This window comes from Athene noctua, chromosome 3 (genome assembly GCF_965140245.1).
Source record: "Athene noctua chromosome 3, bAthNoc1.hap1.1, whole genome shotgun sequence".
Lineage (NCBI taxonomy): Eukaryota > Metazoa > Chordata > Aves > Strigiformes > Strigidae > Athene > Athene noctua.
Window position 1 is genome coordinate 22,660,064 of NC_134039.1, and position 17,071 is coordinate 22,677,134.

The following is a 17,071-nucleotide window of genomic DNA, read 5'->3' on the forward strand; positions in this document are numbered from 1 at the left end:
ACACAATGACAAAAGGGAGCAAAAGCTTGAGCTAGTTAACAATACTTCTTTGATAAAACTGCAACAACAATAAGCATGTGCAGTTTGAAAGCTTGCCAATGTCACTTGAAGTTTATGCAAAAATTTCCCTGCACATGTAAAACTAATTTTTTTTGAAGGTAATGAATTCAGGTAAAACCAACTGGCCTTGACCATGGTCTGTCATGCTGAGGGATATAGTAAACCAGGAAGAATTTTTGACTGAAGGAGTTTAATTCTCCCTCATTAAAGAAAACTTCTATTGGTGCTAGAGGAGGAAAAAAAAATGAAAATATTTATTTCAGTTGAGCTCTTCAGGTAGCTAGTCCATGCCAGTTGTTTCTTACTTCCAAAGCCATGCTTGTGGTATGTCCGAGGTGTGAAAATGGGACAGCAGGTGAGACTTGTTCTGCTGTGATGGCATATAGAATCTGTGTGCACCAAGGAGCTCCACTGAAATCTGCAGGCGTGGAAAGTGGTGTATCCCAGCAGTGAATTTGATGGGGAAACCCAAATGCTTGATTTCTATCTATGTGGAAGCATAAGAGTGGGTATAAAGGCCTTTGCCACAGCTGCAGACCATGTATCCCTTTATGATTGAATTCTCTTGTCCTAATTCAAAAACCATAGAAATCATATCAAATAAGCAAAACACAGCATGTGTTGTGGCCCTGGTGAGGCAGGCATGTGTTAAATTGCTTTTCCTTGGGCTCACCGAGAGACCTGGTCTTGCACCCTTGGCCTGCGAATGGTGTGGGGTCCTGGGCAGCACGGCAGGGCACAGGAGGAGGAACTGGTGGGAGATAAAGAACAAATGTCAAATTTTGGAGGGTTGTTGTCAAAGTAGCTGGAGAAATACCTTAAAGTAATGTAGTGCAACCCTATACCCACCTCGCCTGGTTTGCTCACAGTGATAGACCCCAAGGCAGTGGGCTTAGATGCTCTGTTTTTCAACGCTGTCTTCCTTTATCACAGTGAACACTTACAAACAATTAATGTGAATTAGCAATTGCCCTTTGCTTTTAAATATTTATTTAAAGGAGACTGAAGGTTTTGGGTCTTGTTTTTTTTTTTCTCCCCTGACTCTAGTTATTTTGCCCCTCTGCTTTCATAAAAATGAAAAAAAAAAAAGGTCTGTAATCTGATCAGAGAGAAAAAGGGTTTGCCATGTGCATACCTACTACTTTAGGTAGAAAGCCCATCATCTGTTAAAGCTATCTTTCCTTTTCAGAATTCCTGCCTGATTCTGACACATTGTGACAACCTGTATTTGAATGCAAAATTTTAATTTTTAGGTATTTGTAAACCTTAATACAGTGCTGCAGCTGGTATCCTAAAAGATCAAAGACAATGTTAATAACTGCTAAGTGGTGTTGATGATATTTTAAATATTTCAGCCATTGTCAGCATACATTTGGTCATTAATTTTCTAAAGTCATCTTTTCTTGAGTAATCTAAATGAGATGTTTGCATGATGAAAAGTAATTTAAGTTCACTTTTTAAAAAGATGTGATTCATACGGTAGGTTATGTTTGTTTAACAGATTAACATTTTCACTGATGGGTGGCAGTTTTTTTTCTTTTTAGTGATTTTGATAGAAGAACATCTAGAACAATTTCCAATAGAAACACATTTTGTAATCTTTGCCTCCAGTTGTGGAAGTAGTACCTTTCAAAAATAATTGTTTTCCAGTATGGTTTGGCCATCTGAGTAACAATATGCAAGTATGTATATCACATAAAAGATATTATTTAAAAAAAAAATAATCCCATTTTGGTGAAAGTAATCAATAAATTAATCCAGCAAGGTCAAAACCCTTTCTGAATGAAAGTTTTGGTGTGTCAATATAATTGAAGCACTTGACTCCCCACCAGATTCTGGGGCCAAATCATACAAATTTTGTATTTTCAAATTCACAAAAGGCCAACCAGAGTTTTTTTACTTCAGAAAACACTGAGGAATTTGGTCACCTTACATCTTATCCTATGAGATTTGACTCCTGGCCTGGGACACTGCACCTTAGACAGAATTATTTTATGATGCTCATTCAGACTCAGCTCTAGTGGCAAGTTTCCGCAAATCACCCATGAGCTTCAAAATTAATCCCTCCTTGCTTTTTTTCACTTCAAAAGGTGAGAGAAAGGGAGGGGATATAATTTTATACAGCTGTATTTGAAAAGGGTTTTGTGTACCTTTATAATTCTTTTGAAGCAATATTTTAAAATAAAACTGCCAGCCAAAGTGGCAATGCAGAAAAGTGCCATCTTGTTAGGATTTGTACACACCGGTTTTTAACACAGTGTTCTTTTCACTAAGTACTTCATACATTAATTTATATTTATATATTGTCAATATTGTTGTAACCAAGCTTCTCCTTTCTAAACACTTCAGGAACAAGGCCTTGTATTTTTAGGTGATTTTCATAAACCTAATAATTCTTTTTCTTTCACTAGTATCTTGCACTTGATACATGTAGCAATACTTAATATATTCTCTTCACAAGTATTTGTTAAGTGATTTAGTTAATGGTTGATAAATGTTTTGTACAAAATAGATTCTGTACAGGAAAAAAATCTTTTAGATAAACATTATTTATTTTTACTGTTTTGTAAGTTAGACACTATAATGAAGCTCCTTTTTGCCAGAATTACTGGAAGTGCCTCTTGGTAAAATGTATTATACAGTAAATACGTATTCAAAATTATTAGAAATACTTGTCACAAAATGAACAATGTGGATGTTGCAATGTGAAGACAAATGTACAACATAAATATAATTCTGTGGTATCCTGTTTGCTGTGTTTCTTTTTCCTTTATTGAACAAAATTTCTTCCGGTGCCTAGCTTTTAGTTTAAGCCCCAGACTACAAATGACCTGTAGCCTCTTCAAACTCTGACTGAAATCCAGTAAAGCTCGTATAATATACTGAATTACCATTTTATCTGCCAGCCCTGCTTGGCATGTCTTAGTGACTCATGCTCACAGTTATTGTTACCCCATTACCCACAACTTTTACCAGTAGAATTTTGCACTTTATTTCAGATCACTAATAAATCCATGTTAAATACTGTGTGACTCAACCAATCTGAGGAAGGCCTCCTTATAAACATCTTTCTTTAATGATGACCAATATTTCAACATCCATCATCTGTGTACTTTTCAATCCAATTCGTATGGACCATACTGATTGTCTATATGTAGTGTCATATGTAATGTATCTATATTACATGGCACTGTTCAGCCATAGTAATGCAGAGTGACTAATGCTTCCAGAGGAAATGAAATGTGTTACCTTAACAGTGTCACAGAAGTAAACTGTTGAAGTGGGACATCAGTAAGTGAAATCAATTTTCTTGCAATTATATTGGTAAGTATGCTGTCATTCTTCAGTGAAAGATTTTGCTAGTCCATTATGTGGGCTAGGATTGACATCTAGCTATTTTTTTTTCTCACTGTTTATAATTTTTAAAAAGTATCTCACAGCTGTCAAAAAATTTCCCCATTTTTAATGTTTTATTACCTACTTTCATCAAAGATCTGGAGAGTTCTTCAGCCAACTCATTTGAAATGGCTGCATACAAATTATCTGGATCAACTGTGTTTTCAAAACCTCTTTAACATAAAATGAACAGATTTCAAAATATGGAAAAGCATCAGCTGCATATCTGGCTGTCAGTTTTGAAGTCCCACCAGTTTATTTATCCTCTGGCTTAAATTATGAATGGCAAAAATATAAGGAAATTTGCACCAGGAAGTGATTGGGAAGATACTAGTTGGGATCACTGCCAGTACAAAAGTAAAATATGGTTATACGTATTTTAAGGGAGCTGCTTATAAGCCTGCAGTTGGTCTGTCCCAAACACTTAATAACTCTATAGCATAGGATTATTAGAGATTCACAGCTGCCCACAGAGAAGCATGCAAGTGGAGTAGCAAAGAAAAACTCTTTCCCTTCAATACTGCTCATCACAAAGAGTAGGGGTTACCAAGGTAAAGAATGCACTTGTCTTTGAAAATCACCAAACTCTCTCTGGAGCCCTTCAAACAGCAAGAGGTTCCCATGGGAAGAGATGAGCAATAAAACACAGAGAAGCAGTCAATCTGCTAATGAGACCACACATGAGCATGCCTCTCCTGGGGTTCTGCTAAAACATAAAGGAGGACATGACGCAGAGTCAGTAGCGGCTCAATTAAATGTTGGGTTTTCCAGGTGTTCAAATTATTTGCCCAGACAAATCCACTTGCCTAAAACTACTTAAAATGTTTCACTAAATATAGAAAACTTAGAGAATTCTTGGCACTCTGTTTACCAATGCTTTCTTTAATGTTTCTTCAATTATCTCACCAAAACCTTGTGGAAATTCACATTAGCCCTCATGCCACCATGGGCTCCCTGAATATTGTCAGTGATTCAGATAGGGGTAGAACAACAAACAGCTTTGACAGTCAGATGTGAAACTTCCAGGTGCTACCCTGACGGATGGGGTCTGCAGCTCTGGGGTAGCTGTCTTACATAGTCTGAGGGAGGTTTTTAAACACTCCACACTGGGATCCCAAAAACCTGGCATGCTGAAATGGAAACTCTCAGAGGCAGCTACTTTGCTGAACAGCTTCACAGCCAAGGAGTGATACTAAATTGCATTAATTTATGCACTATGGGAGAAAACGTGCAAGTTTAAAGTTTTACCTAAGGTTTTGATGGTTTGTGTTCCACCCAATCCAGGCTGCTAGTTTCAATCACTAAATAACATGGGATAGACATGGTTGTAATGGTTTGGAATTCTGATAGAGATAAAAGGGGTTGCTACAACATCTGCTTGTCTGCAGCCAGGAAATGCAAAGCAGAAGGTTCCTGTTTGATCTGCATGATGGCTTCATTTACAGTGACTTTTGTTGTTGCTGGTACATTACTTCCCTTCGCAATCCTTTATACATAGCAATTGTTTATTACTGTGCTTGCCAAAGCATCACACTCTAAAATTCAACACCTTTTGTATAATAAACTCTTCTGTTAAATTCTTTGCACCTTCTCTGTCCGCATTTCTAGCCAAAATCTTTGGGTTTAAATCTACTTCAAAGAACTTATCTCCATTACAGAAAGTGCTATGTCATTTTATTAAGATTGATGGTATTAATCCCAAGTGGCTGGACAAATTCCAGTTTCTTTTACTAGGTTCTTCTAAATTAAAGTTCTCCCCAAAGCTCCAGTGGGTACCAATGCTTCCTGCACTGCAGAGATATGTCGTGTCACTGGATCTGTCATTCATCCTTCTTGTTATACCTCCTCAGAGCCGGGTTTCCCAAGGCCCACTGGGATCTTTACAAAGTGTGGTATTTGAAATGCTGGGGTTTCAACCCCAAGCCCCAAATTAAGGTTGACATAGGGGTGATTCCCAGAGCCCTTCACAAAGGGGGGGTGAGTTACCTCTAAGCTTCCCTCCAGGGTGCTGCCGGCCTTGCAGGCAGAGCCATTGGGTAAATGAGCCCCAGGCGTCCCACATGAAGTAAACAAAGGTCAGGTGTCCCACTTGGGGATAAAAGCTGGGACCCCTTGCAGGAAGGGGTGGTGTCTGTCTGTGAGGTGGGTGCACTTTGCAGAGTTCCCTGTTGGGGAAGGACCTCCTGACTCCCTGGGACTGGGCTCCAGTCAGGTCTGGCTTTTGTAAATGTGGGCTATGTAGAGATTCAGTATGTGGCTTCCTTGGTCTTAGGTATTTGGCTGGTTGACTTGGTTGTCTCCTGTCCCTTCTATGGGAGACTGCATTTCACCATTTATTCCGCCCATTGTTGGTTGTGTGGTGTCATTGTTGGGGTCAGAGGGATTGATGTCAATTATCTATAATCTGACTGACTTGTTTGTACCCCCAGCGGTCACCCATGTACTGACCCTTTTGTATCCAATACAATTTGGTTATTGGTTCATCTCTATGCTGGCTGTGTCCTTTATGCTAGGCCTAATAATTGGCAAAACAAAATTGGTGATACAGATGGCCCCATCTGAAGTTCTGGGTTGGGAAGATCCTGTGTATAGTTTGCTGACCCTTGAATGGATAAACTTGGGGGACCATGTCAACAGTGGGAGAAGCGGTTGGCGGAGGCTGAACCGCAGGATGTATTAGAAAATATTCAAAAATTCTCCAGTAAGGCACAGGATGCTGTAACCTTTGGGAGATAGAGATGGATCCTGTTAACAGCGTATAAGAAACAGCACCAGCAAAAAGATCACTGACTGAATGTTCCTGTATGCGAGCTCAGATTATGACATTAGAATCTGTAAACAAGCTCCTTACTGATAAACTAGACACTTCTCAAACTGTACCTGAGAAGGATACAGTACAAGTTGCCCAGTGTAAATGTGGGAAGAGAGGGGGACAATGTAGTCATAAGAAGGTCCACTCAGAGGTTATACAGGTGGATGTACACCGTAACCCTGATGACTCGGATGATGATATCTGGTACCCTGCAGAGTCTGATGGGGCTGGTGCCTCAGATGACTCTGCAGATGTGAGACCAGTCATGAGGAGGAAGGTGGAATTTTCTGAGGGTGAGCCACCAGTAAATGGACCTACAATGGAAGATTTCACACAGCAAGAAATCAGTGATATTCTTGCACGGTTCAGTCAGAGACCAGGAGAGCCCCTGCTTGCTTGGATGGTATGTTTATATGATCAGGGAGCATCAGGGGTTAGCCTGGATAACTTTGACTGCAGAAAGTTTGTAACTTTGAGTTCAGACCCTCTGGTGCAGGAAGCATTTTGAACTAATGACGACAGTACTAATCTTTTGGCTTTAGCTGCTGTGGGGTACAAGGCAAAATAGGCCCTAGAGAATTCCTGGCCAGGTTTGGGCTGGCTGTAGTATACTCTGTGGGATGGTATACAGCAATTGAAGGAAGAAGGAACGAAACTGGCCATTCATATAGGCCGTGTTGATGCAACTTCGATTGTCTGTGCCTATGAGAAATGCAATCATTAGAACTGCTCCACCGGCTTATAAGAATGTTCTTGTAACTCTCTTACTGAGTGGAACAGGAAATGCCATTAGAGATGTACTTGAGAAAATGCATCAGTTGGGTGACCTTGGAGAATGGACTCCCCAGGAGCGTCAGGGTGTCTTGGTTCAGGTAGGATAGGGTTAAGTTTCCCCAGCAGAGAGGGGGAAGGGATCTCCATCTGGGTTATTCATATCATGCTGATGTCAGGTCCAGCACAGGAAAAGTGGGAAGCTTTTTCCTTTGTGGCTTTGGTGACGGGGAGCACAGAGCTGTCTGTAAGCACTGCGGTATTTCTATGTATATCTTTTGTCTTGTTTACTGTTATTACTGTTATCATTGCTACTGTTGTTTAGATTGTTTATCACACTGTTATATTAAATTTCTTCTTGTTTTAACACAGGGTTTGTGCCTCACTTCCAGCCTGACTGGCTGAGGGTGGGGGAGGGGCAACGGCAATGTGGTCTCTGGTCCCGGCAGGGCCTAAACCACCACACAGGGCTAATGAGAATTCTGATGTCAATGGGGCCCCTGGGAGTATACACAGAACCAGGACACCTGACATGGCAAAAATACCGGACATCTGCTGTCTTGAGGACAATTGTTTAAAGCTTTATTGAAAGATGCTGTACCTCTTGCTAAAATTGATGGTTTTGACACCAGTGAGTTATGGAGGTTGTACGAACAGAGAGGGTTACAGAAACCCCGTAGAAAAGTGCAGAATTATCAAGCACACTGGTCGGAAACTGTTCATCCCCGATGGGATCCTGCCTTTGCTCATGGTGGGCCCTCTGGGAGCAGTTGGGTTGTTCTGGGGAAGAACCACGAATGTCAGCAGTATTCTGACCTGTATCCCTTAAGAGACAGTAGGTACTGTAATCCATATTGAAATATTGGTCAAGCTCCGGTATGTTGGGTGCAGGAGGACCGGTGACCACATGTGGAGCTACAAATAGTCTGGAAAAACTTGTCCTCTCAAATAGTAAAGGCTCTAGTAGATACTGAAGCAGAGGCCTCCTTGATTTATGGAAATCCAAAGAAATTTAAAGGTCAATCTGTGGTTATTATGGGACTGGGTAGAAAACAAATTGAAGCAGTACAAACCCAAATTGATATGAAAATTGGATATCTTCCAAAATGACAGACAGTCGTGATTGTTCTGATCTCAGAGTACGTAATCGGAATAGATATTCTGAAGGGACTTACTTTGAATCTTTTTGATGGTTGTTATCAATTTGGGGTAAAGAGTTATATCACTAACTGAGCAGTTTTAGTAGGGAGGATAAAGATGCCTCCGGTTCAGATCCCAACTGCGACCAAGGTAGTAACCATGAAACAGTACAGGATTCCAGGCGATCATGAAGAAATTTCTGAAACAACCAAAGATTTATTGGCTGCAGGATTTTTAAATTGACGACCATAATGTGGAATAGTCCAATCTGGCCAGTCAAAAAGGCTGATGGATCCTGGAGAATGACTGTGGATTATAGAGAACTGAATAAGAGCACCCCACCTCTTGAAACAGCTGTACCTGATAGGATCACTTTAATAGAGTTCAGAGGCATTGTGGCACGTGGTATGCTGTCATTGACCTGGCCAACGCATATTTTACAGCTCCGATTGCAGAGGAGCACTGGGATGAATTTGCATTTACATGGCAAGGACAGCAGTACACCTTCACCAGGTTGCCTGAAGGATGGGTGCATAGTCCAACTATTTGCCATAGAATAGTGGCTGAGCACCTGGATGAGGTACAGCTCCCTTCTCATATGCAAATGATCCACTATATTGATGACATCCTGATTCAGGGGACCAATGAGGGTGAATTACAACAAATGCTTGAAGTGCTACTAACGCATATGAGGCAGAAAGGTTGGGAGATTAATCTTACTAAGATCCAAGGGCTGTCTCAGACAGTTAAATTCCTAGGCATACATTGGAACTGTGGTCATAAAGAAATACTACCTAAAGCTTGGCAAAAGATTCTTGACTTTGCTATACCATGGAATAAGAAGGAGGCACAGAGATTTATTGGACTATTTGGTTTCTGGAGACAACATATTCCACATTTAGGACAGATTCTGGCTCCATTATACAAGGTAACTCGCAAAAAGTATGAATTTGGATGGAGAAATGAGCAGCAGGCTGCCTTTGAGTTGGCAAAAGAGGCTATTCAAAGGGCTTTGGTCTTATGGCCCATGCAGGATGGCGAAGTAGAATTGAATGTGTCTGTAAATGGGTCATATGCTAATTGGAGCCTCTGGCAGAAACAAGGGAAGAGAAGAGTCCCCTTAGAATGTTGGGGAAGAAAGTTACCAGAGGCAAGGCGTAATTACATGCCCTTTGAGAAAGAACTGTTAGCCTGCTATTAGGCCTTGATAGAAACCGAGCAGCTCACGATAGGCCATGAGGTGGCCCTGTGCTCTGAAATCCCTGTTATGCAGTGGGTTAAAAGCTCCCTGAAGACCCACCAAACAGGGCATGCTCAAGAATCAAGCATTATAAAATGGAAATGGTACATCCAGGACAGAGCAAAGGTGGGACCTGGTGGTGTTGCTGCCCTCCATGAGCAAGTAGTGGCTGCCCCCATGCAGGATCAAGAGGTAAAGCCTGATCCTATACTCAAACAGGAATCCCCTGTGCAATGGGGGAAGATCCTGGATCAGCTGCTACCTCTTGAAAGGGAACATGCATGGTTTACAGATGGGTCAGGTAAATATATAGGAGGGAAAAGGTTTTGGAAGGCAGTGGCTTATCCTCATTCAGGGAAATTTCTGGAGACCACAGGAGAAGGGGAAAGTAGCCAATATGCTGACTTATATGCAGCATAAAACATAGCTTTAAAACAAGAGGATTTAGGGGAATGTCACCTATACACCTATTCTTGGTCAGTGGCAAATGGATTGGCTACTTGGCTGCCAACATGGGTAGCCAAAGATTGGAAAATGTATTCTAAAATGGTCTGGGGAAAGGCAATGTGGAAAGATATTTGGGAATTGGTTCAACGAACCAAGGTGACAGTATTCCATGTAGATGCTCATAGTAATATAAATTCACTTGAGCGTCTTTACAATTCTGTCCCTGATAACAGGGCAAAGATTTCCCAAGCCAGACTGGAGTTCCCTCAGGAAGGGGATCATGAAGGCTGGGCAAAATGGGCACACCAGAAATGTGGGCATCTTGGGGAAAAGGCCACTTACATGTGGGCCCAAGAGCGTGGTGTAGTTATGTCACTGGATATGACCAAAACAATAATTGCCCAATGCCCTGTGTGCCAGCATACTCGTAAGCGCCTGGTACCAAATATCGTAAAAGGAGAACTGGGAAGAGGTAAATTGCCAGGACAAATCTGTCAGATGGACTATATTGGCCCTTTACCCCAGGACTGAGGGTGCGAATACATCTGCACTGCAGTTGACACATATTCAGGATACTTGATTGCTTATCCCTGCAGAAAAGCCATGCACCATAGTACCACCTCTACCACAGATATAATGATCCTATACTATGGCATCCCCTTACAAATACAAACTGATAATGGCTCCCATTTCCGAAATAAATTTGTACAGCAATATGCAGAGCAGCATAACATTCAGTGGATCTTCCATATTCCGTACTATCCACAGGCTGCATGATTAGTTGAATGGGCTTTTAAAAGAGCAGTTAAAAAAGCTGGGAAATGGAAACCTATTCCGATGGAGATCTAACCTCACGGATGCGCTCTACACCCTCTGCAATAGACTCATCAGGGAGATGGAGATACCCTTGAGGCGAATGACTACGCTCAAATCTGCAAAAAAAGCCTCTAATGGTAACTGAAACTTTAACCTACTGGGAAATGGTTCCAGGTGCAATGGCCCCCTACCGGGCCACTCCAGAGTCTGCTGGGCTAGATCTTTATGCATTAGAACTGGTAAAGATAAATTGAGGCCAGACAAGGGTAATTAACGCTGGGATAGGAATCCAAATTCTCCAAGACACTTTGGCTTAATAACTGCTTGCTCAAACCTAGCCCTAAAAGGCGTTCATGTAATGGGAGGAATGATTGATGCTGACTACCAGGGAGAGATTAAGTAATCCTGCTGAATAATGGTGAACAAGATTTAGTTATTCAACCCAATGATAGAGTAGCACAGCTATTAATATTACCAATTTTTCAAACAATGGTGAGAAAGGGGGACCCACTCCAAGTCACTACTGTTCGTGGAGACAAAGGATTTGGATCCACCAACTTTAGTAATGGGGCAGTAGTATGGGTCCAAGGGCTGAGTGGCCCCCCTGAGCCAGCTGAAGTAACAGCTGTAGGAAAAGATAATACCATCCTAATCATAAAGCCTGGACAGAAAAAATGGGAACATGTCCCCACAAATAAATGTTATTTGCGTGAATAACAACGGTCTAAGGTTTTGTCTTCTAGATCTTTCATGGCACTGCCGGGAATATGAAATCACTCCTGTGACAAACATATTCAACCCGAATGGGCAGTGTGCGGATGGAATAAAGGTTGACACTGAAATGTGCTGAGTAGATGACATCAGCTTCAGATCCACAGTCACACTGATCTTCCAATAAAAAAGACCACACCAGTGACGAATATGAAGAAACAGCTGAGATGACTGTGGCAGTGTCTGTAACCAAATACAAGATAAAGTTGTCATACTTAGAGATCGTGTGAGGGCTGTGGTCCACCCATATGTCAAGGGGCCAAGTGAAATGCTGGGGTTTCAACCCCAAACCCCAAATTAATGTTGACATAGGGGTGATTCCCAGAGCCCTTCACAAAGGGGGGGTGAGTTACCTCTAAGCTTCCCTCCAGGGTGCTGCCGGCCTTGCAGACAGAGCCATTGGGTAAATGAGCCCCAGGTGTCCCACATGAAGTAAACAAAGGGCAGGTGTCCCACTTGGGGATAAAAGCTGGGACCCCTTGCAGGAAGGGGCAGTGTCTGTCTGTGAGGTGGGTGCACTTTGCAGAGTTCCCTGTTGGGGAAGGATCTCCTGCCTCCCTGGAGCTGGGCTCCAGTCAGGTCTGGCTTTTGTAAGTGTGGGCTGTGTAGAGATTCAGTATGTGGCTTCCTTGGTCTTATGTATTTGGCTTGTTGACTTGGTTGTCTCCTGTGCCTTCTATGGGAGACTGCATTTCACCATTTATTCCGCCCATTGTTGGTTGTGTGGTGTCATTGTTGGGGTCAGAGGGATTGATGTCAATTATCTATAATCTGACTTGTTTGTACCCCCAGCACTCACCCATGTACTGACCCTTTTGTATCCAATACAATTTGGTTATTGGTTCATCTTTATGGTGTCTGTGTTCTTTATGCTAGGCCTAATAATTGGCAAAACAGTACTATATAAGTATACAGGATACTTCTCTTGAAAATTCTAATCAAATCCTCTCTAGGTCTCTAATTCTGGGGTTTTTTACTAATCATTCAGGAAGGAAGCCTTCCTAGCTCTTTTACCTGTGCGGTGACCTTCTGCAAGTGCTTTCAGGTGAATCTTTGGCCATTGAGCATGCTCCTATATGTTACATCAGGCACCTAGCAAGAAAAACATATGTAGAAAAGGTGATATTGTTCTATAGTCAGGGTGCAGTAAATGCATTTAAGGCAACTACTATTTTTGAAAATTCTTCTTCCAGAGATCTCATGAAAAGGGCTGAAAATATGAATGTCAGGAAAAATTTGACAAGCACATCAGGGTAATGAGGCTTCTCAGAAGGGCCTGTGTATAACCTAATAACAAATTATCTGGGTCCAAAAAGTAATTAGGAATGCCTTCTATTGCTTTTGCTGTTCTTTGGTAAGAAAACTGTTCTTTCAGGCTAGATGTGGAAGTCATTGGTTGGGCAAGGAAATACTATTCACAAGCCTGAAACTTTCATGGCAGTCCCTGAGTGCTTCTAACAGCTAATTATTTGTCTTGGGTTCTTTGATGTGGAATGGGTGTGCAAGGTTGTTTCTGACAGTGGGTTTCCTACTTATTTATGTTCTTACCATATTCTTAGGACTGGCATCAAAAAGAAGAGGAAAATTATTGTCAGGAAATAATGAATCCATAGCAATAGAGTAGCATAGCTAAAGCAATTAAAATTATATAGGCAGTGAAACTGGATTGTTTTATTAGTTAACTGCAAATGTCTTCACTGTATCTGTTTGTCATTGACTCCAAACTGCACATTTACCTAAAAATTACAGCTAGAATAAATAATTTTTTTATCAATTGTAGAAGTTAAATTGTACTAAACTTTAACACTTGGAGGTGTTTCTTTGAAAGAAACAGCTGATGCCAAACCCTCATGCTTTCTAAGTTGCCTTTATTCTAGCAGCTGTATTTCCAGTCCTAACAGTGGTGTGATGCCTTGAGCTTCCTGCTCTCTGGACAAGGATTCAAGAGTCCTGAATCTGATTTTTTTTCCTGAGCTCTGCACAAACTTCTTTCATGACCTTTAGCAAACATGAACAGTTCAATTCCTCTCCTTCAAATGTAAATATTGCTTACTATTTAGCCAGCTCTCTTGGTCTTGTCTGCTGCGTCTTAGCTCCTGCGCTGAGCCCTCTGGGTGTTTTAGGAGACCACTGCAATAGGAGAACTCTGGGCCACAACCATTTGTTTACCATGACTGGCCTTCCTTGAGTCGTACCATGCAGAGCAATTCAGGGATGGAGTACTCAAGTAGTAGCATAACTAAAATACTAAAGGAGCATTTGAGCAAGTGTCAATCTGAGTAGCTGAGGACTCATTCTACTGAAAGTTTCTATGCAGCTTTGCTTTGCAACACAGTATTAAGGCCTGGGAATGTGTTCTCTGTCAGACCATAGAAATCATGTAAATTCCGATTTTAAGGTGATGTGGTACATCAAAATCTCATTTATACATTTTGCTTCTCTATTTTTAAGAAGTCAGTATTTTCCTTCTATCAGATAGAAATAAAAGTCTCTTTGCAGCTGTTACGTGTGTATTCAGATTTCAGTGTAAAGTTTATCTTTACAAGCAAGCCCTTATGATTTAAATAAGTCCATTGGAATATGTTTTTTAAAGTCTTTTACAAAGGAAAAAATTTCATGCTACTTAACACTGTGGGCAGTAGGGGGCTGTGAATTTACAAGGTTAGCATTTGCTCATGAAACGTGCTTTTAGAAGAAGCAGCCAGTTCCCTGGAGCTATGCCTCAGAGGTCTGTTGTATGGTTTAAAGACCCACAAACCTGCTGTGTTGTTAGTGTATTAAGACATCTATGAATCAAGATTATGCTTGTCACAGCTATTCACTATGGCTAGACTAGGGTTTGTAAATGTAATTAAATTTACCCTGTGCTTTCGAAATGAAGGTGGTCTGGCTTTTGATTTCCTGTAACTAATATAAAGTAGGAAATAGAGCAAAGAAATAGAAACAGAGCTTAAGGAACAAGCTTTAGTCTGGTTCTTTGTCCTGTAGCTGCTTTAAAGGCTTTGTTTCAGTTATAGATTAAGTATATATAAGTAAGCAATTTCTTTTAGGATTATGGGAAAGTAAACTCTTTCTTGTCTGATCGATTGTCTAGCAAGCTTCCAATGAGTTTTGTGTTGTTGTGCTTGGCAAGTGTTTTGCTGTGGGAAGCAGTGAAAAGTGACACACAAGAGGCATCGTGTCCTGTATTGGATTTGGTACTGATTTGTTTCCCCTGTCTCAGCTCTTGTTAGTAAATTGTAGTAGGTGAGGTACTGCATTGCCTTTCCATGCAAGATCCATGGCCTGGGAGACTAGTAAATTCCTACCTGGATGAGACTTTCTTCTCTGCCAGATGAACTCACTGAGTTTTAGTGAGGATCTTGTATTCATTTACTCTGAGCATCTGAAAAGTATTGTAGAGTACATAAATACAAATATTTCTGAGGAACTGCTATAACTAACTCATAAAGGAATGGTGATGCTCTCCTGGAAGGTGTAAGAAAACTTTCCATAATGGAAAATGCCTCCCCCAGGGTGGTTCTGTTAAAGTTCCAGTTAAAATATCATCTACACCTATAAATAAATCAGCAAAGGCTCTGTAAAGAAATTCCGGTAAAAGACCAACTGTGATACAAAGCTGATGCTGGGGTTTTACGATGAAGTGAAAATCTAGGAAAGATGAGAAGATTGCACTAAATCTTGTGGGTCTCATTCTTCAAAGCATTGCCTCATCTTAAACTTCATAAACCCATTCTTTAGGTATTTTTCTGTAAGGGTAGAGGACCATGCCCTGGTGTTCAGCAATATGATTAGTAGCATAATGGGGCCTTGGAGGATTATGTGAAAGGGATTTATATAAAGAAATTATGATTCTAAACATGATCCTCACCTATTTTAAGGGACAGTATGGTGAAGGCTACCATTGACAGAGTAACTGAAGTCTGTATCAGAAATCATTGCAGGAGACAAGGTCAGCAGTGAAGATTAAAGGTCAGACAAAACTAGTACAGATCCCATATAGTGTAAACTCAGTTTTCCTAATAATTGAAGGAAATAGGCTGGGAGCCATTCTCTGAAAAATGCTGAATTCATAATCACTAATTCTCCTAATCACTAATTCCTATGGATTATTAGGCATCCTGATATCTCTTAGAAAAGGGGAAAAGAGATTTCCAAGTTTCCAAGGATATAAGACACATTAAAGTACAAAATGTGAAATATGTGCAGTCTAATAAAATTCCAGCCACATTAAGAACTCAAAATAGAGGTATAAGGAAGGAACGGATAAAAATTTGTATTAAATCTAGGAAAGTAGAAGGTGCTCCAAGGTGCTGTGTTTGTCACGGCACCGTTTTGAGTGTCAGTGAGGTTTTAGCTGCCATGGGAACATACCCTACTACAGAGGGTAGAAGAGAGCAAGGGGAAAAGGAAGAATTTATAGTTTTAATACCTTCTCTGTATAATTAAAGCTCACAGGTTAGCAGAAAACACAGGATTTATAGATTCTCTCTGCTCAAGCAACTACACTGGGAACTAGTCACATTAACTACCTTTACACAAACTTGCAAATAAATACTGTTTTAGTAGCCATGACCTTGTGACAGGAAAAACACAGGGTGGAAATGAAGTTTGCAAAATTTTCCTTTCACTGTGGCAAAGGACTTGACTGACTCTTCCATGCAATTCTGTTCTCTCCTTTAATGGGTCTTTTCATTCTGGTTTTACATCGTGTTGATGGGGACTTTGCCCTAAGGCTTTTGGGGAGCAGGGAGTACTGGGCATACCAGGAAGGACCAGAGTCTGAATGGGAAAGCTTTGTGAATCACCTGTTCACCCTACATCCTATCTTCTCTCATGCACCCTCACCTTTTTTTTTTCTTTTTTCTCTGGTACATTCCTCCTTTAAGTCTTTTGTTTCCTGAGAATGAGCAATTAAGAAGATCAGGATTTCTTTTTCCCCTCCACAAAGCCTTGTCACGTGCCCCATCAAACTTCCAGCAATTTACAAAGAAAAATAGCCCAGGAGGGTTTAGATGCTCTTCAGGATTTCCAGCTAGTGAACCTGAGTCTTTGCTTTGTGTGTGCTCGGTGTCCAGGAGTTGATAGGAGGGGAGAAACGAAGAAAAAAAGTGAGGAGGTGGGGGAGGAGGATGAGAGGAAGATGAATACCAAGTGCTCAGGCAAAACAAGAGACAAAACAGGTTCCCCCACCCTTATGCCCTTTCCTTTCTCTACCTTCAGTATAAGATGTACCATCTCTAGACAGGTTTTCACCTCTAATTTCTTCCACTTCTAAGCTGGGACCAGTGCCCGTGCATGCATGTATGTGAATGAGATAGAGGGAGCTTACCTACAAAAACTGGTAGGCACCATCTCTGGGGCTTTCTTCTGTCAGGTAAGATCTGGCTTTTCTTCTTTTCTTTGTTGAGTCGCCTTTCAGAGAGGCTGTCCTTAAACAGTCACTGTTCCAGTCTCCTTTGTCCACCTATTCTAGCAAGTGCAGCTCTTATGTCTGCAGGCTGACACAGAATAAAGGCATGTTAAGGAGGCTTACTGCAAAGCGGAGGAGTTTCTAGGGTGGCGGGGGGGGGAGGACATTTTTTCATTGCCTGGAGTTTGAATGAGTGGAGGGACGC

General features: G+C 41.1%; 1 protein-coding gene and 1 long non-coding RNA gene across 2 annotated transcripts in view; one reads left to right on the forward strand and one right to left on the reverse strand.

Moving 5' to 3' along the window:
* Positions 1 to 733: 733 nt before the first annotated feature.
* LOC141959013 (uncharacterized) lies at positions 734 to 16,933 on the reverse strand. The gene is made up of 3 exons (XR_012633391.1): positions 16,786 to 16,933; positions 12,468 to 12,545; positions 734 to 811 (listed from the first exon to the last, which is right to left on the reverse strand). It is a non-coding gene; the product is annotated as an uncharacterized LOC141959013 (long non-coding RNA).
* Positions 16,806 to 17,071, forward strand: part of SLCO1C1 (solute carrier organic anion transporter family member 1C1) — a 34,217-nt gene continuing 33,951 nt past the window's right edge. The window contains exon 1 of the mRNA XM_074902244.1: positions 16,806 to 16,830. The gene's annotated coding sequence lies outside the window, so the exon portion shown is untranslated. The remainder of the gene's footprint in view (positions 16,831 to 17,071) is intronic.